This window comes from Haematobia irritans, chromosome 3 (assembly GCF_050003625.1).
Source record: "Haematobia irritans isolate KBUSLIRL chromosome 3, ASM5000362v1, whole genome shotgun sequence".
In the NCBI taxonomy this organism is placed as follows: domain Eukaryota; kingdom Metazoa; phylum Arthropoda; class Insecta; order Diptera; family Muscidae; genus Haematobia; species Haematobia irritans.
The window spans coordinates 196,390,141-196,404,105 of NC_134399.1; positions in this window are offsets into that span (position 1 = coordinate 196,390,141).

Here is a 13,965-nt window from a genome sequence, read left to right on the forward strand (position 1 = left end):
CCAAATAAATTTGACAAACATTCTTTTCCTCTGTTGGCTAAGCTACACTTGTAGTTTAGTCAATGCATGGTTTTAAGCTGAAATCAAAAAACAGCAACGAAATAAAATATTGACAAAATTATATATAGTTATTAATTTTTGAAAAAAATTATCAATAGAAACAAAATTTTGTAAAAAAATAAAAAAAAGTATATTAAATAAAATTTTGCAAAATTTTCTATAGATATAAAATTGTGACAAAATTTTTTATAGACATAAAATTTTTAAAAAAATTTCTATAGATATAAAATGTAGACTAAATTTCTTATAGATATACCCTCCACCATAGGATGGGGGTATATTAACTTTGTCATTCCGTTTGTAACACATCGAAATATTGCTCTACGACCCCATACAAAATATATATTCTGGGTCGTGGTGATATTCTGAGTCGATCTGAGCATGTCCGTCCATCCGTCCGTCTGTTGAAATCACGCTAACTTTCGAACGAAACGAAGCTATCGACTTGAAACTTGGCACAAGTAGTTGCTATTGATGTAGGTCGGATGGTATTGCAAATGGGCCATATCGGTCCACTTTTACGTATAGCCCCCATATAAACGGACCCCCAAATTAGGCTTGCGATTGCTCTAAGAGAAGCAAAATTCATCCGATCCAGCTGTAATTTGGTACATGGTGTTGGTATATGGTCTCTAACAACCGTGCGAAAAATTGGTCCACATCGGTCCATAATTATATATAGCCCCCATATAAACCGATTTCCCGATTTGGCTTGCAGACCCTCTAAGAGAAGCAAATTTCATCCGATCCGGCTGAAATTTGGTACATGGTGTTGGTATATGGCCTCTAACAACCGTGCAAAAATTGGTCCACATCGGTCCATAATTATATATAGCCCCCATATAAACCGATCCCCCGATTTGGCTTTCGGAGCCTCTAAGAGAAGCAAATTTCATCCGATCCCGCTGAAATTTGGTACATGGTGTAAGTATATTGTCTTTAATAGCCACGCAAAAACTGGCCTTCATCGGTCCATAATTATATATAGCCCCCATATAAACCGATCCCCCGATTTGGCTTTTGGAGCCTCTAAGAGAAGCAAATTTCATCCGATCCGGCTGAAATTTGTACATGGTGTTAGTATATGGTCTTTAAAAACCATGCAAAAATTGGTCCACATCGGTCCATAATTATATATAGCCCCATGTAAACCGATTCCCCGATTTGGCTTGCGGTCCACAATTATATATAGACCCCATATAAACCGATCCCCAGATTTAACCTCCGGTGCCTTTTGGAGAAGCAAAACTCATCCGATCTGTTTGAAATTTGGTACGTGGTGGTAGTATATGATATTTAACAACCATGCCAAAAGTGGTCCATATCATTCCATTATCATATATAGCCCCCATATAAATCGATCCCTAGATTTGGTTTTAGAGCCTCTTGGAGGAGCAAATTTCATCCGATCCGGCTGAAATTTGGTACATGGTGTTAGTATATGGTCTTTAACAAACGTGCAAAAATTGGTCTACATCGGCCCATAATTATATATAGTCTCCATATAAACCGATCCCCAGATTTTATTTTTTTTATTTTATTTTTATTTTTATTTATTCATTTCGTCTATGGAATAGTAGATCCTTTCAGACTACTGGCTAAAAATAAATAACATCTAAAATATTTTTAAATCTTTGTAAATTTTAACTAAAATCGAGATCACAGATCAAATTAATTCTATTAAATTCTCTTAAGGCCTTTAAAATTGGTTCATTCATACAATAATTGTTTCTATGCATCGGTATGTTAAACATTTCAACTCTTCTTAAACGTCTACATGGTACATTGAAACTTATTAGATTAAGAATATAAGAACAATCTATAATTCCACAAATTTGACCTCCGGTGCCTTTTGGAAAAGCAAGATTCATCCGATCTGTTTGAAATTTGGTACGTGGTGGTAATATGATATTTAACAACCATGCCAAAAGTGGTCCATATCAGTCCATAATCATATATAGCCCCCATATAAATCGATCCCCAGATTTGGTTTTGGAGCCTCTTGCAGAAGCAAATTTCATCCAAGTCAGTTGAAATTTGGTACATTGTGCTAGTATATGGCCTTTAACAACCATGCGTAACTAGGTCCATATCGGTCTATAGTTGTATATAGCCCTCAGATAAATCGATCCCCAAACACGCAAAAATTGGTCCATATCAAGTTCATAATTGTCTATAACCCCCATATAAGCGACCCCCATATTTCAATTCTGGCTCCCTACGCACCGTGCAAAAGTCCATATCTATTCGTAATTACACATACCTTTTTTGTCTAATATAACAGGTTGGCTGATAAGTCCCCGGTCTGACACATAGATGGCGTCGCTAGTATTAAATGCATATTATTTTTATATAGCACCAACCTTCAAATGATTCGTGTCAAAATTTGACGTCTGTAAGTCAATTAGTTTGTGAGATAGAGCGTCTTTTGTGAAAAATGGAAAAAAAAAGGAATTTCGTGTTTTGATAAAATACTGTTTTCTGAAGGGAAAAACTTGGCTTGATAATGAGTTTCCGGACTCTGCCCCAGGGAAATCAACAATAATTGATTGGTATGCAAAATTCAAGCGTGGTGAAATAAGCACGGAGGACAGTGAACGCAGTGGACGCCCGAAAGAGGTGGTTACCGACGAAAACATCAAAAAATCCACAAAATGATTTTGAATGACCGTAAAATGAAGTTGATCGAGATAGCAGAGGCCCTAAAGATATCACAGGAACGTGTTGGTTATAACATTCATCAATATTTGGATATGCGGAAGCTCTGTGCAAAATGGGTGCCGCGCGAGCTCACATTTGACCAAAAACAACAACGTGTTGATAATTCTGTGCGGTGTTTGCAGCTGTCGATATGTGACAATGGATGAAACATGGCTCCATCACTACACTCCTGAGTCTAATCGACAGTCGGCTGAGTGGACAGCGACCGGTGAACCGTCTCCGAAGCGTGGAAAGACTCAAAAGTCCGCTGGCAAAGTAATGGCCTCTGTTTTTTGGGATGGGCATGGAATAATTTTTATCGATTATCTTGAGAAGGGAAAAACCATCAACAGTGACTATTATATGGTGTTATTGGAGCGTTTGATGGTCGAAATCGCGGCAAAACGGCCCCATATGAAGAAGAAAAAAGTGTTGTTCCACCAAGACAACGCACCGTGCCACAAGTCAGTGTGAACAATGGCAAAAATTCATGAATTGGGCTTCGAATTGCTTCCCCACCCACCGTATTCTCCAGATCTGGCCCCCAGCAGCTTTTTCTTGTTATCAGACCTCAATAGGATGCTCGCAGGAAAAAACATTGGCTGCAATGAAGAGGTGATCGCCGAAACTGAGGCCTATTTTGAGGCAAAACCGAAGGAGTACTACCAATATGGTATCAAAAAATTGGAAGGTCATTATAATCGTGAAGGGAACTATGTTGGATAATAAAAACGAATTTTGACAAAAAAAAATGTGCTTTTCTTTGTTAGACCGGGGACTTATCGGCCAACCTGTGATGCCACGTACGGACTAAATTTCTTAAAATTTGTTAGTTAAGTAACTTGGACTAACTCACAATTTAGAAAACGATTTAAGATACCACAACCCAAGTAATTCGATTGTGGATGACAGTCTTTCGTAGAAGTTTCTACGCAATCCTTGGTGGAGGGTACATAAGATTCGGCCTGGCCGAACTTACGGCCATATATACTTGTTAAAAATTTCTCTATAGAAATAAAACGTTGACAAAATTTTCTATAAAAATAAATTAAAAAAAAAAAATTCTGCATATGGTATATGGAGTTAAAATAAAATTAAAAAAATAAAATCGATCGTAATATTTCAAATAAATTGTTATGATGGTGTACATTAAAATGGATCGATTCAGCCCATCTGCTAGTCTAAACTTGTAGGAAACATAAAATGATCTCCTTAATTGGAAGTTGCTTTTCCGTACCGTACATTGATCGAATGAATAACGCAATGGAAACTAATTTGCGTAAAAACTTGTTTAGTTACAAAAAATGTGAAGTGTTTTAAAAAATTTAGTTTAGCCGGAGTCGGAGTCGAACAAAATGTTATGACTCCGATTTCATAGTTCCAGGTCCATGAATAACGCAATGGAAACTAATTTGCGTAAAAACTTGTTTAGTTACAAAAATGTGAAGTGTTTTAAAAAATTTAGTTTAGCCGGAGTCGGAGTCGAGCAAAATTTTATGACTCCGACTCCCCAGTTCCAGGTCCATTCAGTAGAAACAGAACAACAAAACACATTATCAGTGGTGATTTTATCGCCTCTCAGTATTGAATGATTCCGAATGGTAATGTAAAATTCCATTCGGACTCCCTTGGCAATTATCTGAACATAAATTCGTGCAGCCTTCATAGCTGTTCGCCTCCAAAAAAATCTTGAAACTGTTTAATGTTCGTCTTTGGCTTGTTAATTAATTTTTGATGATTTGACCGATAAACCAGATTTTCATATTTGGACAATGTTGCGTATACGTTAGGTTATGGGACTAAACATAACGTATACGCAACATTGTCCAAATATGAAAATCGGTTTTACCTAGTTGATTGTCGGTCAAATCCTTCTTACCTATATAGGAGAAAGAAACCTCAGCATTATAAAGAAAAATTTCTAAATAAATTAATTATTTAATTTTCCTTCTCCTATTATTTAATTATAGCTATTTTAAATAGTAATTCTTTTAATTAAAAAAAATATTTATTTAATCCCTTAGAAATTTGCTTAAAGTATTATTTTCATATAAGCATGTTTTTTTTTCTCTCGCTTATACAATCATCCACTTAAATGACATTTTACACAAAACAAAAACACAAGTACCAAACCTATAAGAAATTAAATGACTTAAAGAAAACACAATCGACACGATTTAAGAGCCAACAAAAAAATCTACAACCATAGAGAGTCTTTTTCTCCATTACAATTGAAATTCTCCCAAAGGCACAAAACATACAATAAATGAATAAAATTCTGCAAAAACCGAAATAATTTAAAATGAAATTCAAACGCTTGCTATAGGTATGTAAAACTAAAGCAAGGAAATCAAGCAAAGATAATAAAATAATAACAAAAACAAAATGCACTATTTGCATTGTCAGAGGCGCGCGCTCTCTCTCTCTCTCTCTGTTTCCAGATAAATGTAAAATAATTATCTTCAAACTTGGCATTTGCTTTTGATACTCTCTCAATTTCACCTGCTTTTGTTTTTATTGAAACTTTGTTTGCTTTTGGTTTTCTACTTTCACTCTTCATTGCTTTATATCTCTCATGCACTCTCTCACTCTTTCTCCCTCTCTTCGATTGTATTACCAATGGGAGTATACTTTATAAGGTGATTTAGATGTGAGAGTATTGTGTTTTTGTTTGGTACTCACATATGAGAGTGTTTTTGGGTTGTTGAGCAATAGAGACGACTATAGATGTCACCGCTCGGTGTAGTACCTCTAGTTGAGGCTTAGAGTCGCAGTGAAGCGACCTTGAAAGAGAAAAAGCACACACAATCACTTATAGAACAACAACAACAACAAAAATAATAACAATAATGAAATCAAAGCAACAAAAATCTACAACCAAAAAAAACAAAAACCTGAAGAAGAAAGTTTTATACCCATGATGCACACAAAACACCATATGCATACACACACACATACATACATACACTTACCAAACAACGAATATAGGTTTGTGGATGTTGAAAGGTATCCCCCCACCTCCAATATTTGAATACTCATCGTGCCAACTTGAGAACTACAGTGGGAGAACAGAAGAAGAACATCCAAAACAAGAAGCAGAATGATATGAAGAGAAATAAGAAGAAGCAAGTTTTTGATTTGATTTTTTTTTTTTGAGAAAGCCAAAGTGAAAGGAGAGAAAATCAAGCAGCATCAACATCAGCTGCAGCAAAGTGCTGTAGTGGCGGCAGAGCTGTATCGCAAAAACGGCCAGAATCCTAATGCCAAAAAAAGAAGTACGAAATAGGCACACACACACTCAAGAAGAAAAACTGAAGAGAAACGAAACGCGAAACATGTGCTTCACAAAACACACAATAATTAAACAAATAATAGGCGTATAAAATAAATAGTAAATGTAAATGTACCACGTATAACATTAACCAAAGCGGAAAAACGAAACAAAATAAGATTCACACAACGAATGCATTAAGGATTCCCTCAGTACAAAGCAAATAGCCATAGTTTTTAATGAAATTTAATTAATTTTTTTACGAACGTGTACATTAATCGTTTTTTTGTTTGTTTGTGTGCAAATCTCGAAAGGAGTGTTATCACAAAAACAAATCCGCAAATGTTAAAATAACAATAAAAGTGAAGATGATGTATGCATAAAAATGTGAAAAAATATATATAAGTAGTCACAATAAAATTGATGCTCTGATTTTTTTTTAAATAATAAAAAAATTGTCGCTTTTAAAAATTTTAACAAATTAAATTCCCCATAAAACACAAAAAAATCGTAAAAAAATGTCTATCCTACTGTGTGTGTGCTTTTAAACTCTTATAATATTTAAATCTCTAAATATCATTAAACAAATTAAATGGTGTTTTGTTTTTTTTTTTTTTTTTGTGCGTCTAAAAACCCCAATCGCGTATATATGTGTATGTGTGTGCGATTGTATGTGTGTTTGTGCTACAGCTTGTTGGTGGTCTTCACCCAAAAAGGACCTTCTGTCTTACCTTCTTTCTTTCTATGCCAAATGAATGACTGGTGTTTCAATATGTGGGCCGAGTGGATATCTTCTCCCTTTCCACCGCTCTGTTCTGTTATTTTTTTCCTCTTCCTCTTCTTCTTCTTCTTCGATGAAATGTTGTGTTATGTTTTTATTTTCAAATACAGCAGCAACAACAACAACAATAGCAGCAAAAAACATGTGTCTGCAACGTAGATTTATAGATGTAGGGTTGCGTGTGTGTGTATGTATGTATGTGAGTGAATATGCGAGTCGGCTTGCATTGCGTTGAGTGACTTTGATTTATGAGCTCTGACAGAGGTCAGTTATTACTTATAGGACTAGGTATGACAAATTTCCCCCCCAAAAAAAAAAAAAAAACAAATATCCTCGCTAGCTAATACAAAAGCAATATCCTAAAAGTTTTTTTTTTTTACTTTTCATTCCATTTTATTATGTTGAATTATAGTCGACCAATGCTTTACTTGGTTTATTGCAATGTTTTTGTTTATGTTTTTTTTTCGCTCAGTGTAATTGCCATAAAATCGATCAAAACCGACAAGAGGAAAACAATAAAACTTAAACGCCAAACAATTACCATTCCTATCATCAAGGCTTTTAAGCGGTGCACAATGGGATGGAAATTAAAAAAAAAAGAATAAACGAAAAAATTATAAAATTACAGACATTAAAAACAATCGAGTAAGGCAGGGAGTCGGGCGGTATCGATTATACCATACCCTCAATCAGCCGTTCAGAATTAGAAAACCTAAACATTTTGGCGATATAATTAAAATAATATTGGAAGAAAAAGCTAATTTTCATAAGATATAATTGATACTAAAAACGATATTTTACAGGAGAATCTAATATAAACTTTGAGCTATGTTATATGTCTGAAATTTTGCAATAAAATCGATAATATGGCTTGGTTTTTGTGTCATTATACCACAAAAACAAACACTCTCTACTAACTTTCACCAAAATCGGTTAATAATTGTGCCTAGCATCTTGTGAACAACATATATATGGACCGACGGATGGTCACCATCGACTCAGGAGCACGGTTGATACTACAGACAAAAAAATATCTACCAAAATTTGAAGAAAATTTTACCAAACAAATGCCCAATAAAAATCTTATTTTGCAGCTTTCGATCAAATTTTTGTGGTCATTGTGAAAAAAAAATGTTTCTTCGAACGAAATGATTTATTTTTCTTAGTTTAGAAGTTGTTTTTTATTATTTTATGATTACTTCTAATAGCGAAAATTTATGTGGGTGTATAAATTTCTCTTGAATTACAAATGTGACAAAATTGTAAATAGTTGGGTAGGGAAAATTGCTACTTCTAAAAATTAAAATTTTTAAAGATGTTGACTTAATAGAAAATTTTGTCAAAATGTCATTTCTATAGAAAATTTTGTCCAAATTTTATTTCTATAGAAATGTTTGACAAACTTTTATTCCTAGAGAAAATTTTCTTAAAATTTTATTTCTATAGAAAATTTAGCCAAAATTGTATTTTTATGAAAAATTTTGTCCAAATTTTATTTCCATAGAAAATTTTGTCTAAATTTTATTTCTATAAAAAATTTTGCCCAAATATATGGACTCAATAAAAAATCTTATTTTGCAGCTTTTGATCAAATCTTTGTGATTTAAAAAATGTTTCTTCGAAGACATGATTTATTATATTATTTTTGAAGTTTATTTATTATTTCATGATCAATTCTAATAGTAAAAAAATAATAAAAGTGTAGAAATATCCCTTGAATCGAAATTTTCAACAGTTTTTGCTTGCACCAACAAGAGAAAATTGCTACACCTAACAAATGGATTTTGATATGGTGATCTAACAGAAATTAAAATTGACAGATTTCCAAATTGACAAAAATTTTATTTCTATAGAATATTTGGTCAACATTTTGTTATTTCAGAATTTTTTGACAAAATTTTATTCCTGGAGAAAATTTTTTCAAAATTTTATTTCTATAGAAAATTTTGTCAAAATTGTATTTTTATAGAAAATTTTGTCAAAATGTTGTATTTAGAGAAAATTTGGCAAAATGTCTTTTATTTTTGTCAAAATTTTATTCATAGAGAATATTTTGTCAAAATCTGTTGTAATTTTGTCTAATTTTTATTCCTAGAGAAAATTTGGCAAAATGTTATGTCTAGAGAAATTTTTGTCAAAATGTTATTGATAGAGAACATGTTGTCCAAATTTTATTTCCATAGAAAATTTTCTTCAAATTTTATTTCTATAGAAATTTTTGTCAAAATTTTATTCCAAGAGAAAATTTTGTCAACATTTTATTTCTATAGAAAAGTTTCTCTTCTATGGGAGATTTTATCAAAATTTTATTTTTATACCCACCACCATAGAATGAATGGTGAGGGGGTATAATAAGTTTGTCATTCCGTTTGTAACAAATCGAAATATCGATTTCCGACTATATGATCAGAGAGGAATTCTAAGACGATATGACGATGTCCGTCTGTCTGGCTGTCTGTTGTAATCACGCTTCAGTCTTCAATAATGAAGCAACCGTGCTGCAATTTTGCACAAACTCGGCTTTTATCTGCAGGCAGGTCAAGTTCGAAGATGGGCTATATCGGTCCAGGTTTTGATATAGTCCCCATATAAACCGACCTCCCGATTTGGGGTTTGGGCTTATAGAAATCGTAGTTTTTATCCAATTTGCCTGAAATTTGAAATCTAGAGGTATTTTATGACCATAAAGAGGTGTGCCAAAAATGGTAAGTTTCGGTCCATGTTTTGGTATAGCCCCCATATAGACCGATCTCCCGATTTTACTTCTTGAGCTTATAGAAACCGCAGTTTTTATTCAATTTACCTGAAATTGGAAATCTAGAGGTATTGTAGGACCACAAATACGTGTGCCAAAAATTGTGAGTATCGGTCCATATTTGGGTATAGCCCCCATATAGACCAATCTCCCGATTTTACTTCTTGGGCTTATAGAAACCGCAGTTTTTATTAAATGTACCTGAAATTGGAAATCTAAATGTATTGTAGGACCACAAATACGTGTGCCAAAAATTGTGAGTATCGGTCCATGTTTTGGTATGGTGCTCATATAAAACGACCTGCCGATTTGGGGTCATGGGCTTATAGAAAAACTACGGTTTTTATCCAATTTGTCTGAAATTGGAAATCTAGAGGTGTTTTGGGACCATAAAGAGGTGTGCCGAAAATGGTGAGTATTGGTCCATATTTTGGTATAGCCCCCATATAGACCGATTTCCCGATTTTATTTCTTGGGCTCCTAGAATCCGAAGTTTTTATCCAATTTGCCTGAAATTGGAAATCTAGAGGTATTTTCGGGTCATAAAGAGGTGTGCCGAAAACGGTGAGTATCGGTCCATATTTTAGTATAGCCCCCATAAGAAGAACGATCTTCCGATTTAACTCCTTGGGTTTCTAGAAACCGTAGTTTTTATCCGATTTGCTTGAAATTGTAAATATTCAGGTATTTTAGGCTCACAAAAACGTGTATCGGATTAAGTTTTTATCGGTCCTTCTGGTACTGCCTCCATATAGACCGACTTCACTTCTTGAGGGTATAGAAGGCGCACTGATCATGAAAATTGCTTGAAACTCAATGTAAAATTTCCAGATTTTACTTCTACAGATTTAAGATTTCAAATCAATAACGTCTTGATTTATACTTTTCTTGCACACTTTCAAGAGATGTTAATGATTCCTCTAAAACTCAAACAAAAATGGTTCTTATAAATCCAGAATCTGGTATAGTCCTCATAGGTGAAATCTTTAAATTTATCTTCGGGAAGTGACCTCAAGTCCTCAAGCCCTCAAGCCCTCCTGAAATTTCAAAGGAAATATTTGGTTCATGGTGGTGGGTATTTAAGATTCGGACCGGCAGAACTTACTGCTGTATATACTTGTTTTTAAAAAATTTGGTCAAACATTTTTTCTAGAGAAATTTGGCAAAATTTTATTTCTATAGAAAATTTTGTCCGAGTTTTATTTCTATAGAAAATTTTGTCCAAATTTTATTTCTATAGAAAATTTTGCCAACATTTTATTTCAAGAGATAATTTTGTCAATTTTCTTTTATAGAAAAGTTTGTCAAAATTTTATTTCTATAGAAAATTTTTTCAATGTTTTATTTTTATAGAAAAATTTGTAAAATATATCTCAGGTGGAGAGGAATATTTTGTAAAATCTACCAAAACCTGAAGAAGGTCGACCAATCTGCCCAGCAGTACAAAATCTACCATTTTTGCTAGAATGCTACCAACTGTGGCAATCGTACTGAGGAGATGATTCGGAGTCTAAGTATTTTGTGTAAAGTCTTTTTTTTCGAAAATAAAAATGTGACAATTTATTTAGTGACCAAAAAAGGAATATTTTGGTTCATCTCTAAATATTCTTGGGATTGAAAATTTTAAAATCTTTTGATTAAATTCTTCACAAAAAATGTAACTGAAGCATTGAAATCAACCACAAAATTAAATTATGTCTCATTTTCATGTTTAATTTAAAGGAAATGAACTCTTACTGATGAAAATATGTGTTAGCTGATGGGAAAGTATGCATTTTTAAGATAGCAATAAATGTATGTTCCTGAGTACGAATCTCTTGGGAATGGCGTTAGCCGCACATTGGACTCTGTCCATAGGAGAAAGTCTTAAACTTTGGCAGAAAGCCGGCCTCATTAGCTGATAGCCGGAGCAACGAAAGGAAATTGGTGTTCATTTTCCTTTGAAATATGGCATTTATTTTAATAACGCAAACAGGCGAAGTTACTATCAGCCACCGTGGTGCAATGGTTAGCATGCCCGCCTTGCATACACAAGGTCGTGGGTTCGATTCCTGCTACGACCGAACACCAAAAAGTTTTTCAGCGGTGGATTATCCCACCTCAGTAATGCTGGTGACATTTCTGAGGGTTTCAAAGCTTCTCTAAGTGGTTTCACTGGAATGTGGAACGCCGTTCGGACTCGGCTATAAAAAGGAGGTCCCTTGTCATTGAGCTTAACATGGAATCGGGCAGCACTCAGTGATAAGAGAGAAGTTCACCACTGTGGTATCACAATGGACTGAATAGTCTAAGTGAGCCTGATACATCGGGCTGCCATATAACCTAACCTAACCTAACCTACTATCTAAAAAGAAAAAATTTGGCGTTGTTGCTTTCCATATAATTTTTTGGGGTCATATCTCTATTAGGGGTTTGGGGCTAATTTTCATTGGTCCCGTATTCATAACGGCTCCAGAATCGCTTCAAGATTATAAGCATGAACGGTGTCGGGTTTTGGAATAAAGATTTATCGGGATAGTATCGGGCATGTTGATCTACAGGATGGTGAAGGGACTGACCGCCCGACTTTAATCTTTGCTTACATCCTTTTTTTTAGGTTCGTCTTGAGGTCATCCTTGAACTAAACTATGTATGTATGATTAACCCTCTAATGCCCAATCCCGCCTTTAGCCGGGCTTCGTAAAATCAGTAAGCTTATAGTAAAACACACCTTAAGACAACAAAAATGGGTAAAATAAATAAAAAACTTAGTAAAATCTGTTCAAGAGGCTTTGCAGCATATACAGAATTTTACCGCATAAATTTTTCTTGTTTCGTTTTCTTGCTTTTGTGTCTTTAACATTGAATATTTAATCAGCTGGCGAAAAAATTGGGGCATTAGAGGGTTATTAGCCTCCCATTTTGCTAATAATGTCCTTCTTATCTAACATCAAGCCATTGTGCAAAGGCCCCATTGCATGGATGGATGAATTGCTGTGTGGTTTCAAGCCATATTGGATGGTTGATGTATGTTAGTATGGATGGATTGAGACCTTATTTACCACACAGAAACAAACTATATCCCACTATGACTCTACTACACCGCCTTCCGAAATGCTTTCTATGAAATTGAAAAAAACAAAAACGCACACATACAAACAAAAACGTTGTTGCTGCAACGGCTGATTTTCTATTCTGTTGATTGCACTCGGCAGCCCTCGTTCAACTTCTTAATTTAGAAACGAAATCATTAAAATCTCCAGAAACAGCAGCCCCAGCAAAACTGTATATGACCCTCACCAAGAAAGTGTAATCAATAATACTTCAATAATACACACATAAATTATGGCCAGAAACATTTCACAAAAAAAAAAAAACCAAAAACAACAACAACACACACAAAATATGACAAAGCAAAAATCGAAAAAAAATCAAAAGTGCAAGTGAAAGTGATAGTATGACTCTACTAAATTGGGGTTGCTGTAATGGAAAGTTTGCAGACTGTCGCCAGAAAATTGTTACCACACTTTCAATGTATTGCCTTGATGTGGTCTTTTGTTTTTATCTTCCTAATGCAACAAATTCAACACTAAGTGATAATCGTATGCCATATAAATTCAATATGTTTCAGATTTCAGATTCCACCATACACATTTAAATGAGTGGTAGAGTGGGAGTTTTTAATGGAAGAAAAGTGAAAGAGGGAACATTTGAAGTTTTGTCATTATACCTATCCGATTTGGGATATCAACCCAAATGGGGAATGTATAAAACCATAGGTGGTGTAATCATAGCTGCGCCAAAAAAAAACTAAAAATTTCACAATAATATCATCTTTAATGAATGCCATAGGCCAACAATAATGGGGATACGGTTAAAATAGGCTTAAATTAAAATTTAACCCAGCCACTTAAAAGACCGTTCTAGATATTTAATTTTCGTGATTATTTAGGATCAACAATTTTGTAGAAATATATATTTTTTAATACCCTAAACCACATAGTGGTCAGGGCATAATATCTTTGATCTGCCAAAAAATGTGCCTAGCAGAAATATTGATTTTAGACCCCATGAAATATATACCGATCGACTTCAGAATCACCTCCTGAGTCGATATAGTCATTGGTGTGTGTCCGTCTGTCTATGTATTTGTTGTTCCGGTCGCAATAATTAATCGATTTTGATGAAACTTGGTATGTGGCCTTTTTTTGACAGAAGGACGAACGCTATTTGGGAAAAATCGGATCAAATTAAAATATAGCTCCCATATATATATTTCGCCCAATTTCAATAAATGGGGTCAGATGGCACTCTTTCACTAACCGATCGGCATCAAATTTGGCGCAGAGTAATCTAATTTACCACCATACAAAATCTCATCGAAATCGGTTCAGATTTAGCTATAGCTCCCAAATTTGG